This window comes from Ochlerotatus camptorhynchus, unplaced genomic scaffold (genome assembly GCF_037179485.1).
Source record: "Ochlerotatus camptorhynchus isolate MF236.1 unplaced genomic scaffold, CSIRO-AGI_Acam_v1.1 ptg000320l, whole genome shotgun sequence".
Taxonomy (NCBI): Eukaryota; Metazoa; Arthropoda; class Insecta; order Diptera; family Culicidae; genus Ochlerotatus; species Ochlerotatus camptorhynchus.
The window spans coordinates 1,389,768-1,402,388 of NW_027040808.1; positions in this window are offsets into that span (position 1 = coordinate 1,389,768).

The window sequence follows — 12,621 nt, forward strand, 5'->3', positions numbered from 1 at the left end:
GCACTTTTCAAATGTTAATATCTCTGGTTGGAGCAAACAAAAAAAAAAAGTTTTCTACGGCATTTGAAAGGGCGTATGTTATTCTCAATAATATGAAAAAATTGGAGATATGTTATTTTTTAAACTCGTATAAAATCAATTTGAATTAATTTTTATTTTTACTATATTCGGGTATATCTTATTTATTTGAAGAGATACAGGCAACAAACTGCGCTATAAAACATTCGTCTTAAAGAGTTTTAAAAGTCTTTAGAAGATGACTTTCATGAGAAATTTAAAATAAAAAAGTTAGTGCTAAAAATCTATTTTTTCCAGGATCACCCTAGGAACTTCTTATGAAAAAGATATGCCCAAATATATTAAAAAATATGAATTAATTCAAATTGATTTTATACGAGTTTAAAAAATCACATACCTCCAATTTTTTCATATTATTGAGAATAACATACGCCTGAAGTAATACCGTAGAAAAACTTTTTTTTTGTTTGCCCCAACCAGAGATATTAACATTTGAAAAATGCATATTTTTAGTTTAAAAACCGTCAATAACTCTTGATCGGCGAAAGATATTGACAAGCTTTGTTGATTTTAATTCAACGACAGCCTGTTTTTTTTTTCAAAAATCACTTGACAATCCTAATTTAAAGTACCCTTATTTACAGTTCATAGCCTGTCACTATAGATTAAGGAACTGATTAAACAGTCATAAAGACAAGCTGTCCTTGCACAGACATCAAATTTCAAGTAATAAACTTCCGTTAAAAAATGACCAATCGAAATGCCGCTACGTTAGAGTGCATCGCGACTTTCTGGACTAGGTGAAGTGTATCGTTTTCACTATGTATAACGTATGTGACTGTGTGGGTTATGTGACGTAAACTTAATGGTTATGCTCCAAAACTGTTGGTAGAAAAAGGGGTTTGAAACCAACAATGACAATGTAGATTTACACATCAGTAATCCATCCTAAAGTAACTTATGCTTCGTTACTGTGGTGGCCAAAACCGAAAAAGGCTACCGCACAGCGGAAGCTGGCAAAACTACAACGTCTAGCATGTATAGCTATAATGGGTGCGATGCACAGCACCCCATCAAAAGCGTTAGATGCAATTCTCAATCTACTGCCCTTGCATGAATACGTGCAACTAGAAGCGGAAAGAAGTGCTCTAAGGCTCAACATGTCTAAAAAAAAGTCATGCCTGGTGACCTGGTTGATCACCTAAGCATTTTACAATACTTCCAAAGAGGACCAGTGATGAGTATGAATGGAGACTGGATGAACCCAGAGGACAATTACGACACTCCCTTCAACGTATGTGAAATGTTGCGTTCGGATTGGGAAGTCGGTGGTCCTAGCGTTCGTCAAGGCTCAATCATATTTTTCACAGATGGCTCAAAAATTGGAACACAAACAGGTGCAGGAATCTTTGACCCTGGGACAAATATTTCAGTAGCGACGCCCGCAAGAACTTCAAGACTCATGGTATGCGTCGATTGCATACAACCTAGCACGATTCGAATGCAACGATATTGAATCTTGAGCCGATTGAAAGCAAAAGCTACCGTACTCCAAAATCGAGAGAATGGTGGTCTTGTAGAGTCTTATCAGATCTTCCGGATGGGCTCCCCATGAAGTGCCGGTAATGGAACGAAGGAAATTGATTCGCTGTTGGCATCTCTGCCTCAGATACGCTATGTGTTTTCCCCAAGTGCACTTGGCAATCGTACCAGACACCTAAATACTTAAACGACATGCTGTGAGTGATTGTTCTACCCATAAGTTGAAGCTGAAGAAGCTTCCTAGAAAAAAAAAACAACCATCTCTGTTTTCTCCGGAGAGAATTCGATACCCAGATTCATTGCCCAAGTAGACAAATTATCCAAGATATCTTGCAATGGTCCTTGCAGGTTCGGTGCTGTTGGTCCAACCATGGAAATCACGCCGTCATCTGCAAGCTGCCTTAGCGTGCAATTTTCGGCCAGACATTCATCAATGTCTTTGGCATAGAAATTGTACAGGAGGGGACTTAAACATGAGCCTTGTGGAAGACCCATGTAGCTGATTCGTGCAATTTCCGAGTTGCCATGAGAGAAGCTCATTCGTTACTCGGACAACAAATTAAACAGGAAATTGTTGATAATCGGAGAAAGCCCACTCGCATGGAGTTTGTCCGAAAGGATGTCGATGCAAACAGAATCAGACGCCCCTTTAATGTCCAAGAAAACTGAACCCATCTGCTGTTTTTCAGCATAGGCTAATTGGATTTCAGTTGAAAGCAACGCAAGGCAGTCGTTCGTCCCTTTTCCCTTACGGAATCCAAATGGCGTATCTGAGAGTAAGCCATTCACCTCGATCCACTTGTCCAGACGAAGAAGAATCCTTTTTTTCTAACAGCTTCCGAATGCACGACAGCATCGCGATGGGACGGTACGAATTATGATCCGACGCGGGTTTACCGGGTTTCTGGATGGCGATAACTCTCACTTGTCTCCAATTATCCGGAACAACGTTGAGCTCCAGGAATCGATTGAACAAGTTCAACAATCACCTCTTTGGGACGTCTGGGAGGTTCTTGAGCAGGTTGAACTTGATTCGATCCATTCCCGGAGCCGAGTTATTGCATGAAAGAAGAGCAATTGAGAATTCTACCATCGAAAACGGGGAGTCCATGTCATCCTTTTCCAGCGGCGGATCGTGAGTGTTGCATCGAACCGGAACCGAATCGGGACAAACCTTACGCGCGAAGTTGAAAATCCACTTGTTAGAGTACTCCTTGTCCTCGTTGACCGACGATGTAGCGTTACGCATTCTCCTGCCGACATTCAAGAGCGTTTGCATGGAAGTCTCTCGCAATAGCCCATCGACGAACCGACGCCAGTAACCGCGTTTTTCGGCCCTGACCGCGTTTTTTGGCCCTGACGGTGCATTCCTGGTCCCACCACACAGTGGGAGGACGTTTGCGAATGGTAGTGCCAGGAACAGGCTTCGTTTGTGTTTGAAGCGCGCAATCCACTATGAACCACGATAGGAAGGAGTACTCATCCAACGGAGAGAGAACGTCGACCGATTCTGAACCGTCACGGACCGCGTTCACGTATTCTTCCCAATTGATGTTTCAACGTGATATGTACCTTTTAGGTTTTGAAAGCTTGGAAGTCATGATCAATCTTTTTAAATTTGACGAACCTCTTAACGGAATCCCTTTATGAAGACCTTTGAGTGTGTTTTTGTTTATTTCCTTTAAATTCCGTTATAATTGCTTATCTTTTGTCAGATACGATTATTTCGTCTACTACTTGCAGACTTCATCAGTAGTAGACTTCAAACAACAATCAATCTTATCAAAACCCAGTACTGTGGACCCCCGTTAATCTGAACGTCACTTGGTGCATATTAACGGGGTTGATTTTAAATTTGAACTTCCAGTAACCTTTCGACCATTCGAGAAACGAGTTTCAGGTAGCCTTACTTGCTCGATTCTGCGTTCCGTTTCGCTTTGGTTCATTTCGCTTTTATCCATTCCATGTGCTAAATGAGGATTGAGTAATTTTTAGTTTGGACGGCGTACAGATTTATAAAGAAAATGGCTCTAATGTTGGCCTATGGATCTAAGATTGGGCCCGTCGCTAAAAATCTGCTATTTATCAATTGTATCTAGATGAAAGCGTCATTGGGACAGTACATATGTATATTTTTGGTCGCTATTAAAAATTTAGTCAATTGCTGAATTTATTTATGGGCCCAAATTAGGGGCATTTACATCCATTTCTCTTATGTCATAGCCGTGCGATTAACGGCATCCGTCTAATTAGTACATTGTATGTACCAACATGAGATTGGGTTACGACGGCCAGAGAAGTTTTTCATCAGATGAAATTTCTAGATATTCAATGTTAAACGACTTGTCAGTCTTGGATTGATGCCACTCTTCCCTGTGGTACAGCTTGGACGGCCAAGTGCAATAAGTGTATTCTGTATAGAATACTTGCGTATTGCCCAAAGCTTTACCACTTCTAGGTTGGAACTTGTCTGTTCTACCTTACCCTCACTCCCAGCCTGATACCAGGATGTTGTGCCCCATGCCAAGCCAAAGAGAAGCTACGAGAGCGTGCAAATACGTGATTGGAATTTACGAAAGGAATTTTTCCACCAGAGGCTGAGTAGCATCCTGCTCGTTCGTCTGAGCTGCTCCACGTGTACCTGCTGCTGCTGCTTCTGTGAGTATGTATATGAGTTGAGAATGCGTTTCGGCTGACGTTATCATGTAGGAATTGAAAAACGGCTAAAACAAGACAAACGTATGCCTTGAATCGTGGCTGATGCAGAGGCAACCGTGCAGGGAAAGTAACACATACGTACATATGTGATGTACTTTTCACGGCGTTCTCTTCACTTGGCTTTGATAAGCAATTTTCCGGAGGAATTTCTCGAAAAATATTTCTCATGCATGATGCAAGTTCGGCAACAATTTGTTATTCACTTGAGCGAAATTTCGGTGCGCGAGAAAATTGTTGCCTTCGGTGAGATGATGATGGAAGTGCAATTGGAGGGTTCGGAGTTGAGAAAGTAATGATGGCTTCACGTTAACTTTAAGCAGTTTCTTAGAAATTTTGTTCAAACAAGCACATTGATAAGGAAACGGATTCAGAACGCTACCTTTGATGCAGTATCAATTCATTTACAATGGTATCGGGATCGGCATCCATTCAATTCGGAACATTTTCCTAGCAATATTCTTCCTAAAGGGATAAACGACCTAAGACGACGACGACGATGGCAAGTCCCGCATGTCGATGATTATCGATGATAAAAGCACTTTATCGTTTCGCTTTGATCACTGATTTCTCGCTCACTAGAATGGCAATGCAAAATTCATTCCACGATTGAGTATCAGATCAGCATGAAAGGAGCGAAGGGCAACCAACGGGAACTTTGCTCTTATATGTGCAAATCCCCGGCGTTAAACTCCAAGTTCCATCGATAAAAAAAATCCCAGCTTTCAAAAAGTACAAGCGGCCTCGGGGACGGTTGACTCGTACTCGGTCGGTAGATGGTAGGGTAGGGATAACACTCCCAATCTCGGATCTCTACGATACTCCGGGGCACAATCCATAACAGAGAGGACTACTTCCTCTGCCGTCGCTCAACGCACATCCCACTTCGACATATTCAGACTTTGTTCCGTCGGTGTCTCTATCGGCAAGCGAGCAAAATCGAGACATTAACAACTTTGACGAAAAGCACGAGCGCATAAATAACGAAAAAAGTATACAGAGGGAATTTGCTCCCGTCGAAGAGCAGGAAAAACTTTTCTGTTAGCCCAAGCTTGTTATGCTTTCTTTGTGCTACTACTGCCGCTACTACTTTGAGCGTTGCTGCTTGGCGTGCTTGCAAAGTGCTTCCCACCATTGACGGCTAATGCTTACACAGGAAAGCTGTATGGAGCTTGTTGGGGTGTACCCACGTGACTTTCTTCTCCCATTATTATGGACAAAATCCGAAACCAGATGGGCGCTTAAGATAGGCAAGTGGTACACTGTTAACGGCAACTTCCGCCACGACGCCCACTATAATCAGCCGAAATCCGCACAAATCCCGTCTATCGTGTAAATTCTGTTTGCTAAGGGGCTTATCTCTCGCCCATCTGGGAGGAAAATCATTGGAGAGAACAAAAAAGTCCAATCCCGGACTGAACTTTTCCTTCAACCAATGGTTGGTTCACGTGCTGATGGTTGAGGGCAACTACGGTGTCCTATTTTGAATATAAATCAGCTTCCGAGAGGCCGACGGAAAAATGACAACTCTGTTCGTTCTTCTGTAGAATTCGGTATGCTTACACTGGTGGGGCCATTGGTAGGCAGGTTTTGGAAATCCATAGGAGCTTTTCGGGGAACTTTTGGTGGAGTGGATTTGGTTGCTGGTGTTATAATGTGTGTTTCCGTCGAGCATTACTTTGAGAACATAATGTGACAAAATATGCTGCTGGAATCCGACAAAACATGACAAAACTATTGTTACTACCATCAAGGGCGAAGCCATGGCTCGCTATATGAAAGGAGAGCAGCTATGGAAACGTAATATTAAAACGATTAAATGCTTTATAAGCCTTGGAAAATTGATTGAACATCTAAAAGAAGCTAGTATTAGAATCTTCTTTAGAAGCTTCTATTGGAAGCTTTTCTTAGAATCTTCTTTAGAAGTTTTTTCGTTAGAATCTTCTTTTAGAAACTCATTCTAGACGCTTGCGCGTTATTTCGTTCCTCTTACTAAAATATTAAAGGGTTGTGTCCTAGGCATGACCGCAGTATGACGTAGAACCACGCAAAATTGATGTTTGTCATGCATTTTTGATTATTATACTTATTATCATGAATGGGGCGGGGCAGAACGTTTCTTTTGGGCAGAATATGAAAAAAAAAGGATGGACTTTGGATGTTAATCTAATTGCATATATAGAGATACCAGATATGTTTTACAGTCAGCTGTTGGTAATTTACCAACATAATATCATCGCAATTGTTTTGACAATTTTGGCTTTTGTTATTACTTATAATTGTAGTTTGCCTAAAATTTATTTCCCGGAAGAAAAGTGATCGTCAAATCCATGTCTTTTTTGAGTTGTCGTTATATACAGGGGAGAGGGGTATTTTACATGTCCAAGTCGCATTCCTCATTATGTGACAGGTGATCACGCCGTGATTCACCTTTAGCCGCTGACTTGGTCCTGCTTGCTGCAGGACCTAGTGTCACGCCGTCCGAAGCGGTAATGGGCAGAGGCAGTAGTAGTAAAATTTACGTTTATTTTCTGGGTTTTATGTTTCAACATTTGATTTAACATTTCAATTGGTTAGCCTTTGGCTCTTCATCTTTGTTCTAGTTAATTGGTTATTCTAATGTGATGATTGCGTTTAGCGCTAATTTACAGGATACCCTTTGTGGGATTGTTTTGGTTTGAATTTAAAAATTTGATAACCTACCTACTTGAGCACCTAACTACTTATACTAGGTTGCCAAATCACGAATGATCTGGTGGTTTGATCGCAGACAGGCGACTCTGAACCTTTCCAGCGTGGAAGTCTTTCGCTCCTCGAGTGTTTGAAGACCGGCCAGGTGGTGAATCTCAGAATTACGAGTTCGCGGTGGACTGTTAAGGATCATTCTGAAGATCTTGTTTTGGATCCTCTGAAGCTTTAAGTGGTGGCACTTAGCACAACTCTCCCAGATTGGCATACCATACTCAATAGCCGGCAGAATGATTTGCTTGTGGACAGCAAGCTTGTTTTTGAGGGACAGGGTGGACTTCCTGTTTATCAGAGGGTAGAGCGACCAGATCAAGATGTTACACTTGGTGGATGTCTTGTCCACATGGGATCGGAATAGCAATTTGCTATCGAGGGTGAGACCAAGGTAGACTACTTCACTCGACCAATCAATGGGAGTGCTATCAAGATGGATCTTGACGTTAGCAGGCGGAACAAGCCGAGGTGAATACGAATGTGGAAACAGAATGGTTTGTGTTTTAGCTGCATTGATACAAATCTTCCAGCTCTTAAAATAGTCGGACAAAACATCCAGGCCTGATTGTAGTTTACTCGCCAGAGCACGGATCACTCGACCCTTATAGATGATGGAGGTGTCATCTGCGAACATTGACAGGATACCACCACCCGGCAGGGGAGGAACGTCTGACGTGAAAATGTTGAATAGGATAGGCCCAAGCAGGCTACCTTGAGGGACCCCTGCATCAACGTTGAACGTATCAGAGGAGACATTGTTCAAGTAGACCTGGAATGATCTGCCCGACAAGTAGTTTTTGATGATCTTCACGAGGTAGTTCGGAAAGTTGTATCGATGCAGCTTGTACACTAGACCATCATGCCAGACATTGTCGAACGCCTTCTCGACGTCCAACAGTGCCATGGCAGATGTATTGGAAACGGACTTGTTCCGCTTGATGATGTTAGTAACCCGTGCGAGTTGGTGGATGGTAGAGTGGCCTTTCATAAACCCGAATTGCTCTTTGAGAAAGATGTTATTATCATTTGAAAACACCAGCAGACGGCTGAGTATCAATTTTTCGAATAGCTTCGAGATGGAGGACAAGAGGCTGATGGGGCGATAGCTTTTGGCACTGGTAGGGTCTTTGCCAGGTTTGTGAATTGGAATAACTTTGGCTAACTTCCAGCATGCAGGGAAGTAGCCAAGCATTAAACGCTTGTTGAAGACCACTGCAAGGTGCTTGAAGAAGTCAACACTCAAGTTTTTCAGCTCGAGGTTGACCACTCCATCGACACCAGCGGCCTTCATGTTCTTTGTTGATTTAATCGCTGCTATCACCTCATCAGCCGATATTCTACTTTCGTCAGGGACAACTACGGGGGTGGCAGCGACACTAGCCATTGCCTGTGATACTGCAGGCTCGTGGGGACCCACCATGGCGTGGCCAAGGTTATGTGAATTTACAAAGTGTTGTCCAAGAGCATTGGCCTTTTCAAATGGGGTTATTAGTAAAGATGGGTCCGAATTTTGGTTAGGAGAGGAAAGGGGAGGAATGGGCCTCGGCTTATTTTTCAAAACCTTTGCCATTTTCCAGAATGGCTTAGCACAATCTGGGAGAGAGCGAATCTTGTTTGCAAAATCGATATTTCTGAGATCCACCATCCTGGCTTGGATGATTTTGTTCAAACGGTTGCAATTGGTCTTCAGATTAGGCAGCCCAGTACGCTGGTACTGCCTACGGATCGTGTTGCGGAGTCTAATGAGGTCTTTAGTAGGCCTGTCAAGGTTCAGAGTGTTACTCACCTGTCTGGATACTGGCACATGTAGCTCCCTGGCCCGGGAAATTGCTTGATCGATGGAGCGCAGACACCGGTCAACATCTTCGGACGATTCCGGTTGGACATCGTAGTCTACAGCGGTGTCGACGCAATGTTGGAACTGACCCCAGTCAACACGATGATAGTTGCGCCGGAAAGCTTCAAATCGATTTACGGAGGATCCCACCTCAGTCACCACCGGGTAGTGGTCCGAGCTGAGTTCCTGATAGGTGATAGGTTGAGCGATGTTGTTGCCCATGTTGCTGATGAATATATCGATGGTAGCGTGAACACCGGACCGACTCAACCGGGTGGGAGTTTCCGGACTCAAGATGCTGTACTGCGCTTCCTGCAGGTCGTTGTTCAGGATGGTGCCGTTTTGATTGCGCCGATTGTTTCCCCAAGCTTGATGTTTGGCGTTCAGGTCGCCAGCGATGATAAAGTTTTCCCGTCGTCGTGTTAGCTTGATAATATCTCGTCGCAGATCTGCTGCCGATCCGTCCCTGATGTTGACTTGTTTGGGGCAGTAAGCCGCGACGATGGTGATGGGGCCGATAGGAGTAGAAACTTCCACCCCTACGGCTTCGATGATCTTCAGCTGAAAGCTGGGCATCAGTCGACAGCAGATGTTTCTCCTTATTGCAATAGCCACTCCTCCTCCTCCAGAGTTGGTTCGATCTAGCCTCACGAGCTGAAAATCGGGAAGGTAGACGTTTGTTTCAGGCTTCAGGTGGGTTTCAGTTATGATGGCAATGTCGATGTTTCGTTCATTGAGAAACTCAACAAACTCGATGTTTTTGCTCTTCAAGGAGCAAGCGTTCCAATTTACGATCTTGATGGCTTCACGGTCCATACTTAGTGACAAGGGACAGGGCAGCATGAAGCTGTTCAGATCGAGTCTTGCAGGTGCGCAAGATGATGATGACCTCGGCCACGAGCGTCACAAGTTCCTCCGAGGTGAACGGAGAATCGTCAACAGGCTCACCTGAGACAACACCAGCGTATGATAAACCAGGGGCGGTGGAGGGACCTGGCATTGGCTGGGCAGCAGCAGCAGCAGCGAGACGATGCTGGACTGTTCGATTGTTAGGAATACTCACATGCTTGACTTGTTGGTTGTTGAGCGGAAGTGGTTCTAAGTTCGGAACATGTCGACGGGGCTGGAGAGCTGGGTACTGGACTTCCGTGCGTGCAGGAGGCGAACGATGATTACGGAGGCGACCGGGCTGGTTATTGATCGTAGCCTTCCGACGGATATTGATGAACTCCACTCGCTTGGGACATCCGCGATTGGAGGCTTGGTGGTTACCACCGCAGTTGACACACGTTGGCTCGATGTCATCATCTTGCTCACAGGACGCAGTCGAGTGAGTTCCAGCACACTTGCCGCAGATAGTCTTCATATGGCAGTTTTTGGTGCCATGGCCGTAGGAGAGGCAGTTCATACACTGCGTAACATCACGATGTTGGGATTTGTAATGTTCCCAACTGATGATGACCTGAAACAGGTCCCGGATTTTGGATCTCAGAGCCGCTAGACTGGTGGATCCCTTCGTGAAGTGCACCAGGAACAACTGGTCACGGAAGCTGGTGTTGTGGTTGGAACGCCGGTTTATTGGGAACACCGCCTCAGGTTTGAGCCCAAGCCGCTCCAGCTCGGATTTAACCACAGCCGCCTCGAACGACGGTAATCCACGCAATACCAGCTTCAGTGGCTTGCTCGATGGCAGATCGTGCGTGAAGAAGTCAACGTTGTTTTCCTTTAGGAAACATCCTGTTTGATTGTACTCCTCCAGGCTGGAGCACATGATTTTGGTGCCGATGCTGCAAAGCTTGAAGCGAGGCAGCAGCTTGTGTTTTGCCAGTTCGGCACGCAGCTTGGCAACATCCTTCTCCGGCGTGAAAAGCGGGGGAATCCGCTCTCTTGCAGCGATGGGAACGACGTCACCATCGCCATTTTCTTCGGGGAGCACCGCAAACTGGTTGGCTTGCAGTACCCGTTTTCCGGCGTCATCCTGCGACGCGATGTGCTGGATTACCACCTTCTTTGAAGGGCCCGCTGCTGAATCATTGGTACGTTTACGCACCATTTGTTTCGTGTTGGCAAGTTGCAGTAAACTTGCCAGAACGCGCGAAGGTGGCGACGCTTCCACGGCGCAACGCGACAGCACAAACCGAATCGAAGCGAGAACTCGAGCGAAAAAGAAAACGAACTGAACAGCTCAACAGTCTGGCAGCGAATGATGATGGGCAGAGGCAGGAAAGCAGCGTTGATTTATATCTTTTAAGGTTCAAGCAGAATGATGTGAACCAAGTGGTATTCGTTTATGATGACTGGGTTTGGGGAAATCGTTTAGTTCATGAAAACAGTGACCAAAATTATCATTTGCGCATTTTTCAAAAGTTTTATGATCAAAAATTGGAAAATTATTTATTTCGAAAGATTTGTTAAGTAATTTCCCAATGATTGGCTTATTTGGATTTTAATTTCACCTATAAATGACAAAGTTACAAGCGTTCAAAACCTAACACTATTTCACCACACATATTTTTTGGTGTGTACCCCAGTATAGTCCACAAATACGTAGTTCTACACCAAAAAAAACACGGACAGTACAGTAAATCTGAGTAGCTACGGAGTAAGGGCCTCCCTTAGTTCAGTTGGTAAAGGCGCAACTACAAAGCAAGACCATGTTGGAGGTGGCTGGGTTCGATTTCAGGTTGGAAAATTTCTCGACTTCCCTGGGCATGGAGTATGATTGTACTGGCCATACAATTATATTATAGGGTGTCTCAGAATGTTTAAGCATGACTTTGGAACACCCCTGCTTGTTTCAGATGTCGTTTAGCAGCTGATTATCACGCTGAATCATTGTTCACATTTTGACCAACAGTTTCATGTATCGTGTCGGTTCTTTGCATTTCCTTGACAATGCGAAGCGAAATTGGAAGGTGTAAGCATCTGAGCCGTTCGAAACGCAATTCGGGAAAATGATGATGTAGCAACTTTCCAGGACAAGCCAAAATCTGGACGTAAACCGAATCCTGTTGACCGAAAATCGTACAAGCTTTCACTCACAAGAAAAGTGCTAAAACAGTGGGACCCTCGAAGAGTAACGTCCAGCGGTCCAAGGCAAGAATGGGTCTAAAGACGTATAAGAAGCAGAAGAAGTCAAAGCGGAGTGAAAAACAGGCCGCATCCGTCAAACCGAGGGCTCGTAAGTTATACGATTGCTGTGTGGGAAATCAGTGTACGTGATTATGGACGATCGTTAAATCATACGTTAAATTTGTATGATCAGTACTACACCGTTCGTGCCCAAGTAACAATTTTGGTTTTATGAGGGTTCTGTAGATCATGATTTGGACTTGTAGAATGCTATAAAACCTCGATAAAACCTGCAATGTTACTTGGGTGATGACCGAAGTGTTGACGACGCGGATAATTCGATTTTAGCCGAAAAATTCCGTAAAAAGGCTATGGTTTGGCATTTGTGAGTGTGGTATGCTTCCAAACCGTTTGTGATATCGGAGACAATGACAACCGATGTTTACGTGCGTGAGTGCTTAAACAAGCGTCTGTTACCAATGATCCGCAAACACGATGCCTCAGTACTGTTTTGGCGGGATTTGGCGTCGGTTCATTACTCCAAGGACACGGTAGCTTGGTATAAAGCCAACAAGGTCCAATTCGTACCCAAGGAGATGAATCCGCCAAACTGTCCCCAGGCTAGGCAAATCGAAGCTTTTTGGGCCCTGACCAAAGCATATTTGCGGAAATATGTAAAGGCAGTGGATTTCGTT